The 19,410-nt window shown below is 43.9% G+C and overlaps 2 long non-coding RNA genes across 2 annotated transcripts; one reads left to right on the top strand and one right to left on the bottom strand.

Annotated features, from left to right (window-relative positions):
* Positions 1-693: 693 nt before the first annotated feature.
* Positions 694-10,610, top strand: LOC102546847 (uncharacterized). The gene is made up of 6 exons (XR_015674611.1): positions 694-884; positions 1,314-1,515; positions 3,379-3,579; positions 7,841-8,025; positions 9,976-10,124; positions 10,504-10,610. It is a non-coding gene; the product is annotated as an uncharacterized LOC102546847 (long non-coding RNA).
* Positions 6,358-18,994, bottom strand: LOC134485910 (uncharacterized). Its single transcript, XR_015674621.1, has 3 exons — positions 18,676-18,994; positions 15,990-16,066; positions 6,358-7,124 (listed from the first exon to the last, which is right to left on the bottom strand). It is a non-coding gene; the product is annotated as an uncharacterized LOC134485910 (long non-coding RNA).
* Positions 18,995-19,410: the final 416 nt, after the last annotated feature.

Here is a 19,410-nt window from a genome sequence, read left to right as displayed (position 1 = left end):
AAGGAAAGAAGTTGGAATCCGCCCCACATTGCCACCTGGCTTAGTCCCTGCCTATGATTGCCTGTGATAGGAAACCAAACCCAAGGGACTATGGCCAAGTATAAAATAGCATCCAGGTTTCTGGGTCTCAGCACCCGTGTCCAGTCTGTGAAGCAGCCTGTCAACAAGAGACTTTAAAGTCTCTGCTACACTTGGGAAGAGTTACCTAGGAAGGAGGGCACCTCCTGGGGGTGACTGGGGGCTGCAAGGGATACTTCCCTTGGAGATCAACTGGCAGCCCATCAGTTTGGCCTGCTACACAAGTCAGAGACCTCTGAGGAGGGCTAAAGATGTTTTGGCTCCACACCCAAAAGCACTCTGAGCGTGGGGCAAGAAGAACCAGCCAGCCTTCCAGAAAGGCCAGTTTCCCAAGAGCAGCATGGGCTGCCAGGTTCAGGGACGTGCAGCCAAGGCCAGCAGGAGATGTTCTGAGCTGCCCAGTGAGGGAGAGGGAGAGGGAGTTTCATGATACTCAGCTAGATGAATGTGTTCAAACACAACAGAGAGCCTGCCTGCCTGCCTGCCTTCTACCTCTCCCTTTTCAGTTGAGTTTGAAGATTCCTCTCGTATAAGAATTAATATGAAAAGAATTCTGAACCCTATTATGGCATTGTGTTATAATAATGGAATGCTCGTCCCGCCCAATCTGGCTGGCTGTCCCCTGGACCATGCCAACAACAATCCAGTTCCACAGTGTGTAAGGGTGGCTGTGGGGACAGCCTCCAGAGCTGACAGAGAGGCTCTGGATACTTCATGACGGTCAAATGGACAGAGTGGGTCCGGACACCCCAGCCACCTTTCTGCACACACGTGTGGACACAGGAGGACACATGCTTGGTGTTGGGGTACCTCTTCCCTCTGAGAGCTAATGTGGACCTGTGTGGCTAGTTTAATGCTTAGTGGCTGCAGCTGAATGACCAGCTCATTGTCCCTGGTGCAATACACAATGGGTTCCAGAAACAGAAAACAAAATGCTCTTTAAACAGTGAGCTGTGTTCCTGGTGGAAATTAGGAGTCTAGAGCAAAAGATTTTCCTCAACAAACCAGATGGGGATGGGGTACTGTGGCTGCACTTTTAATCTGTCGGTTAATTACAGCTTGTTCCCTGGAGTGTAAGGATTTGAGAAAGTTTCTCTTGAATTTACCAGTTCAGAGAGACATTCTCTAATGACCAAAGGGGGAAAACATTTCTTCTCAAAGCCATCAAATGCCTGATGGCTCAGGAAAGAGGAAAGGGTGATGGTTTCTTTTCCACTTCCATTTACACTTTGCAGGATTGAACTCCAGCAGTAGTGTGAGGGATCCAGTAAGACATGAGAAAGGTCTTCCAGCCGGAGAAAGGTTCAGCCCTGCAGTGTGTCACTGGAAAAGGATGCCGAAGTGCTGCCTGAGAGAGAATATGTCTGATGAGTGAGGGGTGGAGTCCTGCAGTTCTACAGAAGCCCCTGGCTGCCTAGACAGTGATAAGGATAACAGGTTTGTTTTTGTTGGGTTCCTATCATTCTGTCTTGTCCCAGAATCTCTCTGTTGGAGACAGACTACCTTCTTCCATTTCCTTTTGACCAAATCCAGTCTCCCCAGACTCTGCTTAATCTTGCCTTAGGAAATGCCTCTCTGGGTGGCCTCTTCCTTTCCTGCCAGGGCCCAGGGCCATTCTGAGGACTGAGCAATAGCCGTGGAAGGTAGGTCTGGCTGAGTTAGCTGCTGTGTGCCCACAGGCATGCCTGCCTTTCTTCCTTTTCTTAGTAGAACCCATCCATCTACTAATATGTCTTAAGAGCCAGGCCAATCCTCTTCCACACAGAGCAATATCAGAAAACCCAGGAAATGCTCAGAGCCAAGAAGGAAGTCATTGCTAGTCTCCATGGGCGTATTCTAAGTCCCACATGTGAAAGAAGGAGGCCTCTCCCCATGGGTGTACAGAGAGCTGGACACATGGTGAAGTCACCCCATAGCTGAGGGGCTATCCAGATGCACCCGGATGGACAAGCCAACTTCTTCAGATTAAAGGGGATAAAAATGACTCCTCCTTGTCCATTTCTATGGTAAGGCACAAACCAAATGCCTCATGTAACTGCATGTGTTTCCTGCATGGTAAAATGTTCATTCTGCAGGAGTTAATAAACACTAACTGCTGAATTGACACATGAATAAATCTCCCCCAGATTCGACATCAGAGAGGCATTAATAAATTATTCGGTGGGGGGGGGGGTGAAGGGTTAGTAGTTAGCGTCACTAGTGAGAAGACTATTGGGAGAGGACACATCGGCAGAACTTGGTCCCAACGATTCATAGTAAATACAGAGAAGGAATTACTCGTGGGTTTGCCTGTGTTGTCCAGTGCCCACACTGCCACATGTGCATGAACAAAAGAGCAACCAAGCCACTGCCTAGGATAAGGTCAGCCAGGTAATCTAAAACAGGAAGGACACACAACGTAGGATCTCATAGAAGGGTAAGCAAGCAACTCACAGAAGGTGACTTCCAAACTACCCTGTCCTCATAGCTGTTCCTATGGAATAAAGAAACTGTCCTGGAGCCGAAGTTGTAGGCTGAGCTGTATGCTTTTCCACTGGGGAGTAAAGACTGCCTGCGCCCTGAGGTCCATGGATACCTACTGAGCCTCACAGAGCACTGAGGCCAGCAGCCAGCCCCATGAACATTGTCACCAAAAGGGCAGTGGCAACTGTGTTTTTGATGAGCGCTATGCTCTGAGCTCTGTGAAGGGACTGTGAGTTAAATTGAATAATAACCATAAAAATGCTCAATAATAATAACTACTTGTCTCTGATGGCAAAGAAAACTGTAGATGAGCACAGGGAAGGTAAAGAAAGGGCATGCTTACATTTGTTGCCTTTATGAGCGATAAGAAACTGACGGTATGGCATTGGAATGTATACTTGTGGCACACTTAATTTAAACTAAATATGTATGGATCTGGCTTCTTGAGGCTTTCTTTCAAAACACTGGGGAAACGCAGTACCCATGAATACTTTAAGGTTGCACTGAAATGTATATAATTCTTTTTTTAAAACCATTCTTGAGATATTACCAGAAGGCCCTGAACTGTCTCTTTTGAAAGCCAGCAGCAATGTCATCAGCAATTGTGATTTCTGTGTTCCTTATCAGCCTAGGGAATGGACAAGACAATACAAGCCATTAGGTCCCACATTTGCATCAAATCCCAGAGGAAAGCATTTAGGAGGGACAGAACGCAAGACAAAGGGACAGGTTGAGGAAAGAGCTGGAACTGGATGGTGTCTCAGGAGAACAGCTGAGGTACAGCCAATGCCTCGGTGGCAGGCTTGAAGTACGCCTGCTGCATTTACCTTGTGACAGCCTCGTATGCAATCATCAAATGGTACCACAAGGAGAGAGCACACATTCAGAACTCACTGTAAGAGCCAGCCTGCTTCAGAGACACTGACCAGCAAGCAATCACGGTGCTGCACATCACACAGGGTGGAGCCAGCCGTGCGTGAGCTTCGATGGGCGACCACAGCAAGGAAATGGAAGCCAAAGAGAACCAAGCGCTGAACGGTTGGTGCTGCATCCTTGCTACTTTTTAGGTTAAAAATAAGTTATACCAAAAGCAAACCCTGAGGTCAACAGCCATTGGTGTGCTGGCCATCATCAAAAACATATTGGTCTGGTACAAGACCTTGACGTGAGCCAGTGGGTTGGAAAGTGGGGCAGAAATGTGGGATGTCTGTCTACTGTCTATGTGGTTCAACTGTTCACGTAAAGCTGCTTTGAAAAAGGTAAGTTTTGAGAGTAAGGGATATATTATAGTTCCTGAAATAAGCGTTGGGTTAGTACATATCCATGAAATTCATCTTGGTGAAAATGGAATAATGGAACAGCCAAGCATACAGATTAAACCTCAAGTCAGCCTATCCCAACCCCTACTCCAGAGAAATTGACTCCCAGATTTTTGCTGTCAACCTGTTTCCAAGGTTAAAAGGATGTATTTTTTAATGATCAAGAGTCATAAAAGAGTAATTGACTTGGTACTGCATCTGCAGTGCTTCTGAAATTCCTTCCCTGGAGCCATCTTGAACATCCAAATGCTATGCCCATCATCACTGCAGGATCTGCTGTGCTTCTACATGCTGTGGTACGAATGCTGGTGGCGTCCTCTTGGGTTGACCCATCCAATACTGAATCCTGCCCTCATCTCTCTGTTTCTTTACCTGTGCATCCCAGTCTGTGTCCAGCTTCCTTGGACCTTACTTCCGGATCATAACTAAGGCTTCTTTCTGCTCTGAGATTGACCAATTCCTAGTCCACATTCTAGGCATCCCCATGACAGAACCAAAGCTTGCTCTTTCACAGCTGGTCTTTAAGCATCACCCTCTTCGCTTCCCTCTGCCTCTGCCTCAAATCCCTCCCCCCTGTCTGTCTTACCTCTTCAACATTCATGTAACCCACTCTCACTACTTTATACTTGTTGCGATCTCTGGTGATGTTCGGGGTTTTGTTCTGTTTTTGGTTTTGGGTTTATTTTTGTTTTTGTTTTTTAACAATGCCTGGATTATGGCATCAGAATCTCAGCCTTGTGGCTTGTCCCATCCTGTCGGCCATTCTTTTCATTGTCATCAGACACAGATGAGATCTTACCATCCCTCTTTTTAAAACACTGTGGCCTTGGGCTAGAGAGATGGTTCAGTGGTTAAGAGCACTGACTGCTCTTCCAGAGGCGCTGAGTTCAATTTCTGGCAAGCACATGGTAGCTCGCAACCAACTGTAATGGGATCCAAAGCGCGTTCTTCTGACAAGAGAGAGACAATGTACTCACACACACAAATAAATCTAAAAATAAAACAAAACAAAAACCTTTGTAGTCTCTTGACTAACAGCATCCTGTCTAGCCCATGGCCCACAAACTTCTGCTTCTAGCCTCTCCAGGATAGCTAAGCCCACCACTTGTTATTCGCCCACTCAACAGCCAAATCTACAAAGTGATCCGCCAACCAGCAGCCCCAATACCACCTGGAAGCATGGAAAATACAGTATCAGGTCCTGCCCCGGTAGTAGACTTGCCCACATTCTGCACTTTAACAAGATTCGTATTCATAGCCTATGCACATGAACTCCTAAGACTTACTCCTCTGTAGCTGAGCTGCTTACCAAAAGGACACACAGACAAACTTCTGTGCATACAGAAGCATCTGATTAAAACTATTTTTATGCATTTTCCTTTTCATTTAAATTTGTACTTTTGTACATATTTTAGGAGTTATCCATTTTAACATAGTATCCTGCACATTTGATTATCCTCTTTATTTTGGATGAAAACTATACCATTCTGAGCCCACAGGGCAATAATAGAAGACCAACAGCTTCCTAACAAATCAAAGAAGCTCTAAGTACAGAAAATGCCTTTCGCATGCTCATATGGCCAAGACTTCCCGCTGATTTCTAGTTGCTGACACCACAGCTGAACAGATAACTGGAGAAAGACAAGGCTGTTCCTCATTCACCTGTAAGCAATCCAGAACATTCCAGCTAATACTATTTTTTCAGTTCTCTGTCTCTTTGGAGATATATATATATGTACATATATATATTCTCTTAAAATATTTAATTATTTAATTAATCATCATAATTACTATGTGTGATATCTGTATATGTGGCATGTATGTGACATGCGTGTATGTATAGTGCGTGTGTGTGTGTGTGTGTGTGTGTGTGTGTGTGTTAGCACAGTGTAGAGGTCAGAGGTCAGTTCCGTGGAGTTGGCTTCACCCCTCCTCCAACTCCATGTAGGTCCTAAAGCTTGGTCTTTGGGGTAACCATTTCTGTTAGTTGAACCAGCTCCTGAACTTTCTTTTTTCTTTTACATTTGTTGGCATATTGGGGGGCAGTATGTATGTATGTATGTATGTATGTATGTTTGTATGTTTGTATGTATGGCACAGTATATATGTGGAGATCAAAGGACAACCTGAGAGACTTAGTTTTCTCCTTTTACCATATGGGTTCCACTAAGCAAACTCAAGCCATAGACTTGGCAACAAATTCCTTTGCCCACTGAGACATTTCATCAGCTGGGGTAGATAAATTCTATAAGGCAAAGCAAGAAAACATCTATAAATGTCTGGCATGTTTTGCTTGGTGCACACATTGAGCTTAATAGATACATAGCCAGGCCAACATGACTGCTCATAGAAGCAAAATTCTCATTTGGAAGACAGTCGTGTCATTGTTTCTGTTTGCTTCAGGGTAACCCTGGCTGACTCTAATCCCAACGTGACATTAAATTAATTAGTGGACTAGTCTGACATCTAGAAACAAAATAATAGCTAACAAATTATTCAGATATGCACACTTCTCTAAATCATTTATAATGAAATTTGCTGTGTCCACAGGTCAAAGAGACATTATTGAACCAAATCATTTTGTTTTCTTTTTCTGGGGTGCTAGGTGAAGAATGTTACCGGGGCCTTACACAGGTTGTATAAGTACTCACACACTGAGCTAAGACTCAACCCTAAATTCTTTTTCTTTATACACAAACTTGAAATTAGAGCAATATTTCTACTTACTACACAGGGTTACCGTGAAGCTCTGAAAAGGCAGAACATATAAAAATTACATACTTGGGGCTGGCAAGCCAGTTCATTAGGTAAAGATGGCTACACCAAGCCTGATGACTTCAATCTAAACCTCTAGTATCCACGAGTGTGGAGGGACAGAACCAATTTTCTCCACATGCACATGGGCCATGCACATGTCCCCACTCTTATACACCTGCATGTAATATAAATAAAGTAAAATCTAATACTCTTCAAGAATAAAACAATTTAAAAACGTAAATTAAGAAAATAAAACTATATACTTGAAAACTCTTAAAATATATAGCATTATTTCTTGACATTCATTTTTTTTCATAATGATTTTTTTAATAGCTCTTCTGGCAAACAGCTGTAGATCTTCCTTCTTAAATGTTTCTTCCTGGGCACGAGAGATGAGTCAATAGTTAAGAGCACTTGTTCATGTAGAAGACCCGGGTTCAATTCCCAGCACTCACATTTGCAGTTCATGACTGTTCGTAACTCCAATTCCAGGATGCACAGGATACTCTAACAGAAGAGTAAAATATTCATACACATACAAACAAATAATTTAAATGGTCCTGTCTTTCTGTTCTATATGTATCCCCCAACCCCTTTTATTCTAAGGATATAATTGCCACTTCTAGATAATGGTTACTCAGATGTATGCAGAGGGAACTCTTCAGGATATACAAGGCTCTCCACTCTCTCACTTTAATCAGAACTAGAACAAATGAGACAGACACGTTCTCCCCCTGATATACGGTGTACTTGACACTGTATGGAATGGCTCACAGCCAACAGGGTGACATCATTTCCTGTTGTTTTAGTTCCCCTCGCCTACCCTGCCGTGCGTATCATGCTGGGTGAATGTGTGTTTGCTCATGTGGAAAGCTGCACAGACACAAAGTAGGAAACAGCAAAGAGGCCAGCCTGTTACAGTATCGCTTTCACTCAGGCCTCAGCAGCACCCATCACTGGCCGCTTTGAGCAGTAAGATCCATTCAAATTGAGCTCATCAAATTTTATTAACTTCCTATCACTATCCTATTCCAATCTCCATGAACTAAAAAAAAAATGCTAGTTGAAATAATACAAATAAATACATAGGGATGTTGGCTTTGGGCAATTAAAATCTACAAGTAATAAAATGGTTAATTCATGGGAGACAGAAAACACAGTCATGCTTAGAGTCTATGCCAATAGAGAGAGGCGTTAATCTCAAATTTCTCCTTGGACTACAGGCCTCGATTAAAGACCCGAAAATGAATACTGTGTAGGCAAAGACGGGATTCCCCTCAGAGAGCAACAGTGGGTGAGGATAATCCTAGGTGTGGCAAAGATCGAGGACCTCCACAAAGGCTCCAGCTGCAGCTTGCTGGGCTGTCTGTCCCACCAGCAGACAGGCTTCATCAGGAATGAAAACCATGTAAATATCTTTGGACTTATTTCTGTGGCTCGTTTTTTTTAATGATGTGTATCAATGGGTATGTAATTTGCTTAGGATAACATTTTCCCTAATATACCTCTAAGCACCTGCATGAGCCAGCTCATGTCTAAGCAAAATTAAAAAAGCCTTTTGCATGGCAAATACTCTCCATGGTGTTAGAGATGGCCTGCCACCGGCATGCTGTGATTTGCTGCTGCAATCTGACTTCTCTGCCATAGGACTTTATTTCAGCCATGGAACTGACATGGCAGATGATAGCAGTGTTGATCTTGAGAGGTGCCTGACTTAGAAAGGCCCGCTGGTCTTGTCACCTTTCTGTTTCTTCATTAGTCAGAACATATGTCAGCTATCACTATAGATAGTTTTGGAACCATTGCTTTGGAATTTCCCCTAGAGCATCCTCAATAAAAGGTGAGGCAGGACATTTGATTTCATTTTCCACTTTGGGTCGAATATCCTCTTTCTAGCATACATTCTGAAAGGAAGAGGTTGGGGTTTATGGGGTAACAGTGTATCAAGGAGAAAAGGGAGCAGTCACATTGCATTGCTCAAAGCTACATACAATCTCTGCATTTAAGGACAGGTGGGCAAAGCGAGTAGTGTGTGCCTCGTTTTGGCAGCTAGGGCAAAGGACTTGGGAAGTTGAAATGCTGTTTAAGAGGGAGGAGTGATCCTTATGACCAAAATATATTGTGTGAAATTCTCAAATGATTAACAGAATCTTTTTAAAGTCACGTGCACAGGTTCCCATCAGGTAAAGAACTGGAACTTGAGTTCTCATGTTGTAGTCTCCAGAGTGGATGCAATTGTAGCAATCCCAGGGCATTTTTTAAAATTAAGGTAAAAGATAAATCATAGGCTACCATTTTAAAATGTATCTACCAGGGCTTGGCAGTGGGAAATAGAGACCATTATAACTATTTTAAACAGGAAAACCAGGGCTCAGAAAACAGGAAAGTAGGCTGTAGGCCAGATTTCCAGACATGGCTTCAGGTGTACCTTGCTGGACTGTCCTTTAATGGGGCTGTCCTTTCTACCCTAATCAAAAGATGGGAGTGGCCCATGATGTTGGGGGTTCTAGAACACTGACCCAGACCTTGGAGACTGCAGACTACCAGTGTGATAATTGTTTCTCTAGACACTTGAAACCAGTGACCATACATGCATAGAACTTGGATACAGTACACACTTGGCTTGCTGAAGGTTGGTTCTCTGTCATACTCCCATTTACCAATAATGGATATGTCTAGTGGAGAAACCTGCTATGCACTACTTAAACCTACCTGAGAAAGATTCTGAGTAATATATGATTGGAATAAATACTGTCAACTTATAGGCAAATTCCAGAACATTGAAATTCTCTCTAGATGGACACACACACACACACACACACACACACACACACGCACGCACGCACACTCACGGGGAGGGCTTCTTTTAATATCCATTATATTTATTATTCCTCATTTATTTGTCCTTATGACTTTTCTCTCTTGAGCTAATGCAGAATATGATTTTGGATCTCACCCCACTAAAAACATTGAGAGTGCAATAGTCCAGAAGGGTGTGGTGGTACAGGAATGGGTCTGATCTTAATGATGCAAGCACCCACTCTCAGCCTTAGAAGAACAAGAGGAGGAAGAGAAGGCTGTCGTCTCCACATAGGCAAGGAGGCCATGGCTCCGGGAATAGGGGAACACAGATACTTGACAGAGACTCACAGGAAGGGAGAGTTAGACTCAGCAGTGATACTAGATCTGGTGGCAAGCCAAGCACACTGTTCGGGCAGACAGAATCCCCTGTGGCATGAGGTAATTACTGTGAACCATATTTACCATTTGGTTATATACATTTGAGGCACAGATTGATATACAGCAGAAAAATGTTAGACTGTAGATTTTCTTCCTATGTCTCCAACTCATTTCATAGCCCGTGGCCTACAGCAGCCCTTCAAATAGAGTCTGGATGGAAGCACGAAGAGACGAACACAGCCAGGTACTACCAGCGCATCAGTGGGGCGGAACTGGTCTCCATGAGCCACCCACAGGGACTACTGCAGAGCAGGAGAGTGGGCAATGGTAAGGAGATCTGGTGCCGAGGCTGCAGTACTGCAGAGAGAGGGCCTAACATGTGCACAAGAAAAACAGCAGTGCCCATGAAGGACCACTCAGTCTAGGATGATCATGGCTTCCAGGTGGACAGTGGTAGAGTATAATGAGCAGGCCACTAGGCAGGTTTGGGCACAGCTGCCAGGGCAGGGTGTTTTCAGTGTCTATGAAGAGTGGGAGAAAGACTATTTTGGGGGATAGAATTGTCATAAAAAAACCTCCTCCACCTGGAGGTTTCTCCCTGGGTTGTCAAACATTTTACATATACAACCTCACTTATCCCCTCTCTTCCCTGTGGGGAACCAGGTTTATGGGGGCTCCAGAAGTAACACCAGCCTATCTTTAACAGGTGAGTGTGGAATGACTCTTGGCTGGCAAGCAACTGCCTCCTGAATAGTCAGAGGAGTATCCTTACATCCTAATGACATCGTGAAACAATTAGAACCACCATCAGTCCCTTTTCCTCCATCCTTGTGACTCACTGGTAAAAGCTAGAGAATCCCTCATCAATTACTAAGTTACTAACCTGTGAGTCAGGTGGATTAGAGAGGCTGAACAATCTGCAGAACAATTGTGCATGTGCTTCTGACTCAGCTCAAGGTGTTAAAAGGGACCCGTCCTACATCCCACACCTAGAAACACCTGTCTCACTCATTTCCCAGCATGCCTAGGACTGCTGCCCCAGTGTGGCAAGCACTAAAGCACTCGGAGCATCACCTGAAGGTCAGCACCTCCTGCCCTCTGATGCCCACGAGTGAAGTTCACACAGCACCACTGCAGTTTATCATTTATCAAGTCCGCTACCTTTTAGGACCAGGGAGGCTCAGCTCTCTATAACCATCAGAAGAAACTCCTCTCCTCCCACTTCTTCCTATGTGACGTCATAGGGTCCAGCATAGGAACTTGGAACAAGTAGCCCTGAGAAGTCATTTGAGATCAGAAGAGAGGGGTTTTTAATCTTGGTTCACCGGAAGAGCACTGATGCATTTGACTTCCTGATTTTGGCAGACCAAATAAAACAAACAGATTAAAAAGAGAGAAAAGGGAAGGAAGAATAAAAGGAAGGAAGGGAGGAAGGAAAAAACAAATCCACAATTGACAACAAAAAGTAACTAATAACACAGAAACTAATTAGGACTCTGTCGTATTTAATTCTTCTTCATATCAAGGTGTCCAGGGCCACCATTGAGTGCGGCCAATGCTAGAGTAGACATGCTTCTTGTGGCACACAGTGCAAGTGTTTTTAGGAGAGGAAGTGAAGCAGGGTGTGTGCTGGCTGACTCAGAGGGCTGGTATAGGGAACGTGAGGTGCTGAGGAACCCTGGTTCCTGTTGTAACAGCCAGCTGCTTTCTCTAAGCGCTTACCTTACCCTCTCAGAAGGACCTTGTTTGTACTCCATAATGGATGACTGTGGAATGTACATTGTAACCATTAGTCACACGGCCGAACGGATACAATGGCCACTTCTAGACATTAGCTATTGATGGAGGCAGACGATGACACTCAGGACAAACTGTTCTCTGCATGAGGAACACTGAGTAAACTGACTAGAGAGTTATGGCTCAAGGAGGCAAGTCCTGGCAGGCAGAGAGAAAGCAGCATGAGCCAATGTGTAAGCCTAGACTGGCTCACTATTCAGACTCTGGCTAATTGACCGAGTGGTGGGGTCCAGACAGTCGTGTGTGGCCAGTGAGTACTCACAAGTCCTCCTTTCTGTGTTCCGGAAGAGTATAACTGAGTGAGCTCCACATGTAGGAGTTCAGTGCATGATAGATTTTCTTTCCAGGAAGACTGTACAGTATAGCTATTGGCACGGCCATAGGCTTGATATTTCAGTTCTTCTAGTTATTAACTGGACAGCTTTGCACCAATTCTTTCAACAGCCAAAGTCCTGGTCCTTGTCTCAGAGGATTGTTATGATAAAGCTATGTGATATCTCAGTCAAAATGTGGATGGTGTTCCTCATTCCTGGTATGTCGTCGTGATTATTGTGTCACAGTGGATTCAGAATGCATTACTCCACCATTTATCTCCACATGGCAGAGTTCATCTATATTTGTATGTTTGCCTTCACCCATGGGCTATGCATTGCTCAGGGAAAGAGCTATTTTTTGCATCTTACCTGATTCCTAGAACTGCTGTGGACCTTCCTGGAAACACAAGTACTGAGGGTGGGACACAGAGTTGGACAAAGGCCAAAGACTGATGATCTATGGTCTTGTTGCTCTCTCCTACTGTTCTGGGGGCCAGAAGCTGACGCCCCTGGAAACTTAACTCTTTCTTACTGTTCTGTGCTGATAAGGGCTAGTTTCCCACTCCGTACTTCTCTATTTGTGTTTAAATAAGCACTGGTTTTTCTTTTCTTCCTCTCTCAGCCCCTCACTCCTCAGGAGACTCAGAATTCATTAACTCTGAACCAGAGAGAAAAGAAGGAAATAATTAAAATCTTTTACACAGTCACATACATGTACACATTCACACACACACACACACACACACACACACACACACACACACACACACACACACTCTTCAGGTCCAGCCATCTGTTTCCAAAAGTGTTCATTACTTACATATGTCTATATAGAAAAACAGACAAATACATATACACACTATCATCTGGGACTCTGACCCATCCACCACCCTTTATTACTTCTCTCCAGTCTTCTTATATCTATCTTCTTAGACAAAACTTCCTTAGAAAATTATCTCGTCAGTAATTGTTATATAAAAGGGGAGTTACTGATATTAAGTTCAGAGCAGTGTTTCATTCTATAAGCTTCTTATAAGTTCAAAGCAACCGTTTTTCATGACAGACACCTGTGGCTTCATCCTTGGATCTGACCTAGAATGAATGTTTTTCCTTGATGATAAATTTGTCCCAAGCCTATTTCTCTTTTTGGTAAAATTGTGAAAGTTCAGTGAATTCCTTATTATGTAGCCTTTACTTACTATTCTATGAGAAGTGGGCACATTCTACTCTTTTTTTTGTTTTTGCTTTTGTTTTTTGTTTTTTGTTTTTTGTTTTTTTTTTTTTTTCTGGAGCTGAGGACCAAACCCAGGGCCTTGCGCTTGCTAGGCAAGCGCCCTACCACTGAGCTAAATCCCCAACCCCCACATTCTACTCTTGATTCTGATTTTATTCCATCTTTTTGGCAAAACAACCATCTCCTGAAACTTGTTTTCTAAAATTATTTAAATCAAGTCAGAAATTCTATAAAATCATTAACTTATCCAGGACAACATTAACTCGTGAAAGTTCACCTTCATGTTGGTCTTCAGGAAATATGCCCAATAGAGTGGACTAAAATCCAGGAATCATTATACTAAGTAATAGTGAGTGATAGGAAAAGGCATATCAGCAGTAAGAAGCAAATCCTGGGATAGTTTCTTGGGACATTGCCTCTAAGAGATCACCCATCACAGGCCATACAAAAATGGTAGGCCATCTCTAAAATAGTCACTTGCGTGCCTTCAGCCTTTCCTAGATGGCTTGGGGCATCAAGCATAGTATAGGGACCACCAACCAGTAGGTATTGAAGAAATGAACATCACTTAACACTTGACTGCTGGCCGTTGAACAAATAGCCATACATAGCCATGGCAAGAAGACCTAGTAGTCCATTTAATTCATGACCTCAGGCCTCTCTATTCCCTGTCAGCATGCACAGTCATCAACTACTTGGCTGGTATGTGGCATTTCTTGAAATAGGGAAGTCTACCACAGATATTTCACATCAGAGGCAAGCTATCCATTTGGAACCTGAAGTTTGCCATAGGCCCCAGGAGACTCCAAGCCCACTGCACGCTGATCAGCACTTGGTTGAGAAAACTTGTCTTCATTAACTAAGGTATGGCTAAAGTCAGAAGCAGAGAAGCTGATTCTGACACCGAGAGGCCAGGTTCCCTTGCCTATTTCTACAACAAAAAGATAAATGTGCTACAAACAGGTCTCTACAAACATTACTCACATGGAGAGATAGACAGTGGGCCATGTCCCTGTTGGCACTATTTAAATTCCAGAGCCAGTCCTGAGGTGAGGCCTAGATTTGTTATCAGTAATTTAGAGAGGGAGCAAAGTAAGAGGGGATCCGATATGTACTGTACCTCTACTGTGTGGCAAGCTTTGTAAACGACCATTGACAAGTAATAAAGCATGTCTACATTAGATCCTTTAACATCTCTTGAAGTTAGTCACAATAAACTCCAAGTTCCCTCAAGGAGAAAAAAATTTTTTTCCCAAGAGCACAGGTAGTTTAAAAAAAAATGGGCTGGAGAGATGGCTCAGTGGTTAAGAGCACCGACTGCTCTTCCAGAGGTCCTGAGTTCAATTCCCAGCAACCACATGGTGGCTCACAACCATCTGTAATGAGATCTGAGACCCTCTTGTGGTGTGTCTGAAGACAGCTATAGTATACTCATATACATTAAATAAATATTTTTAAAAGTAATTTTAAAAACCTACTAGTTAATAGCTTTGTTTCCATTAAACAACCAATGCCTTGTATTCCATCCAGAAGAATCACCACAGCGAGAGTGAGAGCATGCCATGTAGATTTCCCAGGCCTTTGAATCTCCTTTACTGATTTTTTTTTCCCCAAAAATGCCCTGGTTCACAGAACTGCACTGAAGAGAGCCACCAATTCTATATGACAGTAACTGGAAACTGACAAATATTTCTGTGTGGAGCATTCTCTAGGCCTACCCAGTTCTGAGAGTTGTCCAGAGAAACATCTGGACAACAGGCATCTCACATCTGGGAGCGAGCCCAGGTTGTCATGAGGATTTAGGAACAAAAAAACCTATACGAAAGTTTTCTACTGAATTCATACTTTGGGTACAGATAGCTCTTTGCTCTGTGTTCCCAGCCAAAGGCTGAGGAGTCAGGCTACAAGGCAGCTCAGCACCAACAGCATAAGACCAGGCCGTGTTCTGAGGATGCCATCTTTAGATGCGCATGATTACAAGCAGCGTCTGACCGATGCAGGAGCCTCACTGGCACTATAGCTGAAGGCTTATCCTAGCACAAGAGATAGTGAAAGACCCCCTTCCCCTCCTGGTAATATATTGAGTACTGGGTCAGGTTGCAGATGATGGGTGGCCCTTGATATGTCAGTCTTCCAGAGCCAGTGTCCACGTTAACAGACTTTCCAAGTTCTCCTCATCCACTCGCCAGCACCTTCTTGAGCATTCCATTGCCATTTTCAACAAGGTGGAATACTGAAAAAAGACTCATTGCAATCTTGCACTAACAACAACAGCAAACCTTTAAAGAAGGTTGAAATGCCATATGGCTTTGTGCCTCGTCTTGCAGGTGCATGTATGAGAAAGTCATCCTCTCTGTGGATAAAGGGTCCTTCTGTTTCTTCTCTCAGGAAGTTTCTAAGATCTCAAATTTAGCTTAGATATCACTCTCCAATGTTTTTTGTAAGCCTCCTGTGATCTGTTCTGTAGTGATCACCTAATTATTTAATTCCCATTAAAGACTTTAGATCACGAGGACAAAGACTCTACACAGTTTTTGGTTTTGCTTTCGTAAGAATCTAGAGCAGAGTTACAAATCAGTAATTGCTCATTGGCTGAGTAAATGAATGAAGAGATGCCCAACATACAAGCAAACGCATGACCAAAGGCTTGCATGTGGCAAACTGTTTAGGTCTTTGTTTTAAACACAATCATAACACTGGCGAATGATAAGTGGAGGACAGTGGAATTGTAACTTACAGGAGCATAAGGCAAGGCGGGTAGGCATTAGGGAGAAATCAGTCAGGTGGGAAGCTGGAAGGTGTGCCTTCTGGGAGAGGTCGGGAACACCAAATCCATGTAACACATACCATTGTATGCAGCAGCTTCTAGAGTCTTCCCAGTGTTTGCCTGTACTTGTTTCTGGCCTCATCTTCATTGTGAGCCTCTGCGGGAGAACGGAGAACGAGAAGATGGTGGGTCTGAAAGCAGAGGGAGAAACTCAGAGCAGTCAACCAGGAAGCCAGACTGAAGGCGATGACTTTCACCATGTGGCCTCCAACGTCTCTTCGAAGGCCATCTTCCCTACCTGCCAGAGTATGAACATCTGGAGAAGCAAGCATGGGGAACTTATAAGAGACACGCACCATCTCTCCTCATGTTTCTATGAAAAGCGCACTGGGAATATCATCTTGCTGTATCTAGACACAGGGTGACAGTGTACTCAGCCACAGCCCAGCCTCCACCATGCCGTGTATCCTTTCCTCTTCCTAGTCAAGGCCCTTTCACCTCTGCTGTGAATTTCCTTTTTTTTTTCACACTTCTTCGAGGCTTCTTCTTTATTATTTCCCTCTTTTTGTTTCTGTACTTTTAAGACTCTGTTTCCAAACTACATCTTTCACTTCCTAAAGTCGCCAGAGAAGCCCACATTCCCACCTCCAGCATCTTCTTTCTTGGACCCTATGAGAGCTGACACTGGGAGCCTCCCCCCTCTCTTTTCCCTCTCCCATCTTTAGCAATAAGGCTCTCTGCTAGGGTCATATAACCTCCCTTCCCCTCCTCTTGGAATGGTTTTCCAGTCTTCCTTGTTCGGCCTCTGTTTTCTTCTTCTACGTATGCCTGTGTTCTGCCTCTTGCTCTTCTCGCTATGACATATGGACTGTGTCTACATTTGTCAGCTCTCGTTTATGGTCATATAGCTTGCAAATCTGTATTTCCAAATAGAAATCCCTGCTATTATATGTAAGTACCCGGGACAATTTCACCAAGTTTCCTTTAAGTATTTATGCATCACTTTGCTCCATAAAACTCTGAGTTTGGTCATAATATATTTATTTATGACACATTTAAACATCAAAGTCTATGTAGGAAGATCATTGAATCAGAGAAAGCTCACACAGCCCTGTATCTCCAAGTTTCTCCTAAGACCTGTCTAAGAAGAATATTCTCCTTGCCATATTCAGTAAACCCATCAGATAAAAGCAAACCAGGTCTCCAAGGAAGGACCTCCTTTCACTCCTTTAGGTTCCTAGAGTGGCTTTTCATGTTGAAACTTACCTGTGTGGCAGTTTGGAGGGAGTCCTTGACTCCTTCTCTACCTGGGAATCAACAGCTTCCACATGTTTGTGGCTTACAGTTGTCTATAAAATGTACCTCAAAGCATAACACAATGAAACGTATGTGTCAGAGTCCAAAACAACACAGTGAACATGTGACAGTGGCCTGAATCAATACAAGTGCAGACTTGAATGGGTAAAGCAATCTATTTGCTGTAGATTATTCAGATAAACTATCTTCTGATAGATTCTATCAAGTCCTTCACAGGATTGGATAGAATATTTCCAGATTCTAATATCCAGTCACAACCTAAAATGTGGACAACAGAGTACAGTTGCAACCCAGATGCCTAAGACTTGCTTACATCCAGTCTTTTGCACTCTTAGCAAGAGTGTAGAAACTTGGGTTGGAGAGAGGGCTCAGTGGATAAAACACTTACTACGAAGGTATATGGTCATGAATTTGGATTCCCAGCCCCTCATTAAAAGGTGGGTGTTGTGGCACACTTCTATAACCTCAGGGCTGAGGGATGGAAACAGGCAGATCCAGGCTCAGTGGGAGTCTCTGTCTCAAAGCATAAGGTGGAGAAGACTGGTGTCAACCTCTGGCCTTCACATGTGTTTACACAGGAGAGAACATACACATGTACAACATACAAACATACACCAGACATAGAGGAGAGAGAAAGAGACAGACATGGAAATAGAAAGACCAGGAGTGAGGAGGAGTGGGAGGGGAGGGGGGATGGGGGGATTAACCAAAATCATCTCAAAGAGGTATATTCTGGCATTTCAAATAGAACCTGCTAGAAACTTCACCATCTTTCTCCTGCACCCTCACAGACTCCTGTGATCTAAGCTATAAACTAAAAAAGAGTATGCTTAACAAATATATAACAAGAAACTTCTATCTGAAGTATGTAGGCAAAGCCTACATACTAAAAAAGAAAATGAATAAAATGAACAAAAGATTTGAAAAGACATTCCCGTAAAAGACAAATCACACACAGCCACCCTAAGACCCTTCAGAGTGATCTCTGCCAAACACTAGGTCAAGAAAGGATTTGTGGCAAGAGACAAGAGATATGAAGTCCACCCAAAAGTTAGCTTTCACTTTGAGGAAGATCACTCTGATGCTACAAACAAGAAATGCTTCCAAGACAGTTATCTGGAAAACCCAAACCGATTCATCAGGAATCTTTGATGCTGGGTGCTTCGAAGGACACTGTGGAGGGCAGAGGCGGAAGAGGGGGCAAGGCTAGATGCTCAAGGAACTCATGTTGGAGGAATATTGCAGTGAGCAAAGTAAAGAATCTTTTCATGACGACTGTCTGTGACCTCCTGCTCCAGCCACCCATCTTTAAGGCCATTCTCAAGTTTGCCCATCTCTGCTACCTGTGTCCCCGATGCTTCTCTGTCAGTTCCTAACATGCCTCCGGGTCTCCCATCTAGCCCACTCTAAGCCTTCTGTTGTACAGAGGCTCTCTGGTATAAACCTCACCATTTTCCTTCCTGGTTAAAACCTTCCCACAGTTCTTCAGAGGTTCATATTTGGGTTCCTTAGTGTAACAGTCAAGGTCCATTCTACCAGACACACACCGTCTTACAGATTTGAAATGCTACTTTCGCTTTGTCAGTTGGACTCTTCTTTGGCGTCCTTGGCCTTCCCAGGAGACCTCCTTCACCATGCCTTGCCTACTGACGCGCTCTGTCTGTAATCCTACCCTGTAGGCAGCCCGGCTTCCCTAGGACCTCCGGGGATGAGTCCCCACAGGCTTACTCTCCTCCGTACATCTCTGACTGCAGCACCTGATGCCACTGTAACTGGCAAGTGTGTTTGTCCATGTCCCTGGCCGCCAGAACAGGAGTACCCGGGGTCAGGCTTTGCCCTTTGCCCCACTCATTTTGGTGTCCCACACCCCACAGATCCCAGCCATGTTACTCCTGCTTGGTGTTCAGATTTCATCTGAAATCCATTCTGAGGCCAATTTCATGGCTTGTCTCCCAATCCTATCACTTTCCCTCATTTTTCTTACCCTTTTTTTTTTCATGATCGAGTCACATAGCCCTGTGGTTTCTGCTTTGCTGTGAGTCTCTCTAGGAGGTAAGGCCATCTCCATTCTGCCTAAACAGTACCTGGCACAGAGCTAATGCTCTGTAAATAGTTGACAAACCAAAGAACGGATGAAAGGTAATCTATAGTAGCCCATGGCAGAGACAGAAGAGGATAACAACA

The sequence above is a fragment of the Rattus norvegicus genome, chromosome 2 (assembly GCF_021556685.1).
Source record: "Rattus norvegicus strain SHRSP/BbbUtx chromosome 2, alternate assembly SHRSP_T2T, whole genome shotgun sequence".
In the NCBI taxonomy this organism is placed as follows: domain Eukaryota; kingdom Metazoa; phylum Chordata; class Mammalia; order Rodentia; family Muridae; genus Rattus; species Rattus norvegicus.
Note: the sequence above shows the minus strand (reverse complement) of the source record. Positions and strands in the feature narration are given on the sequence as shown.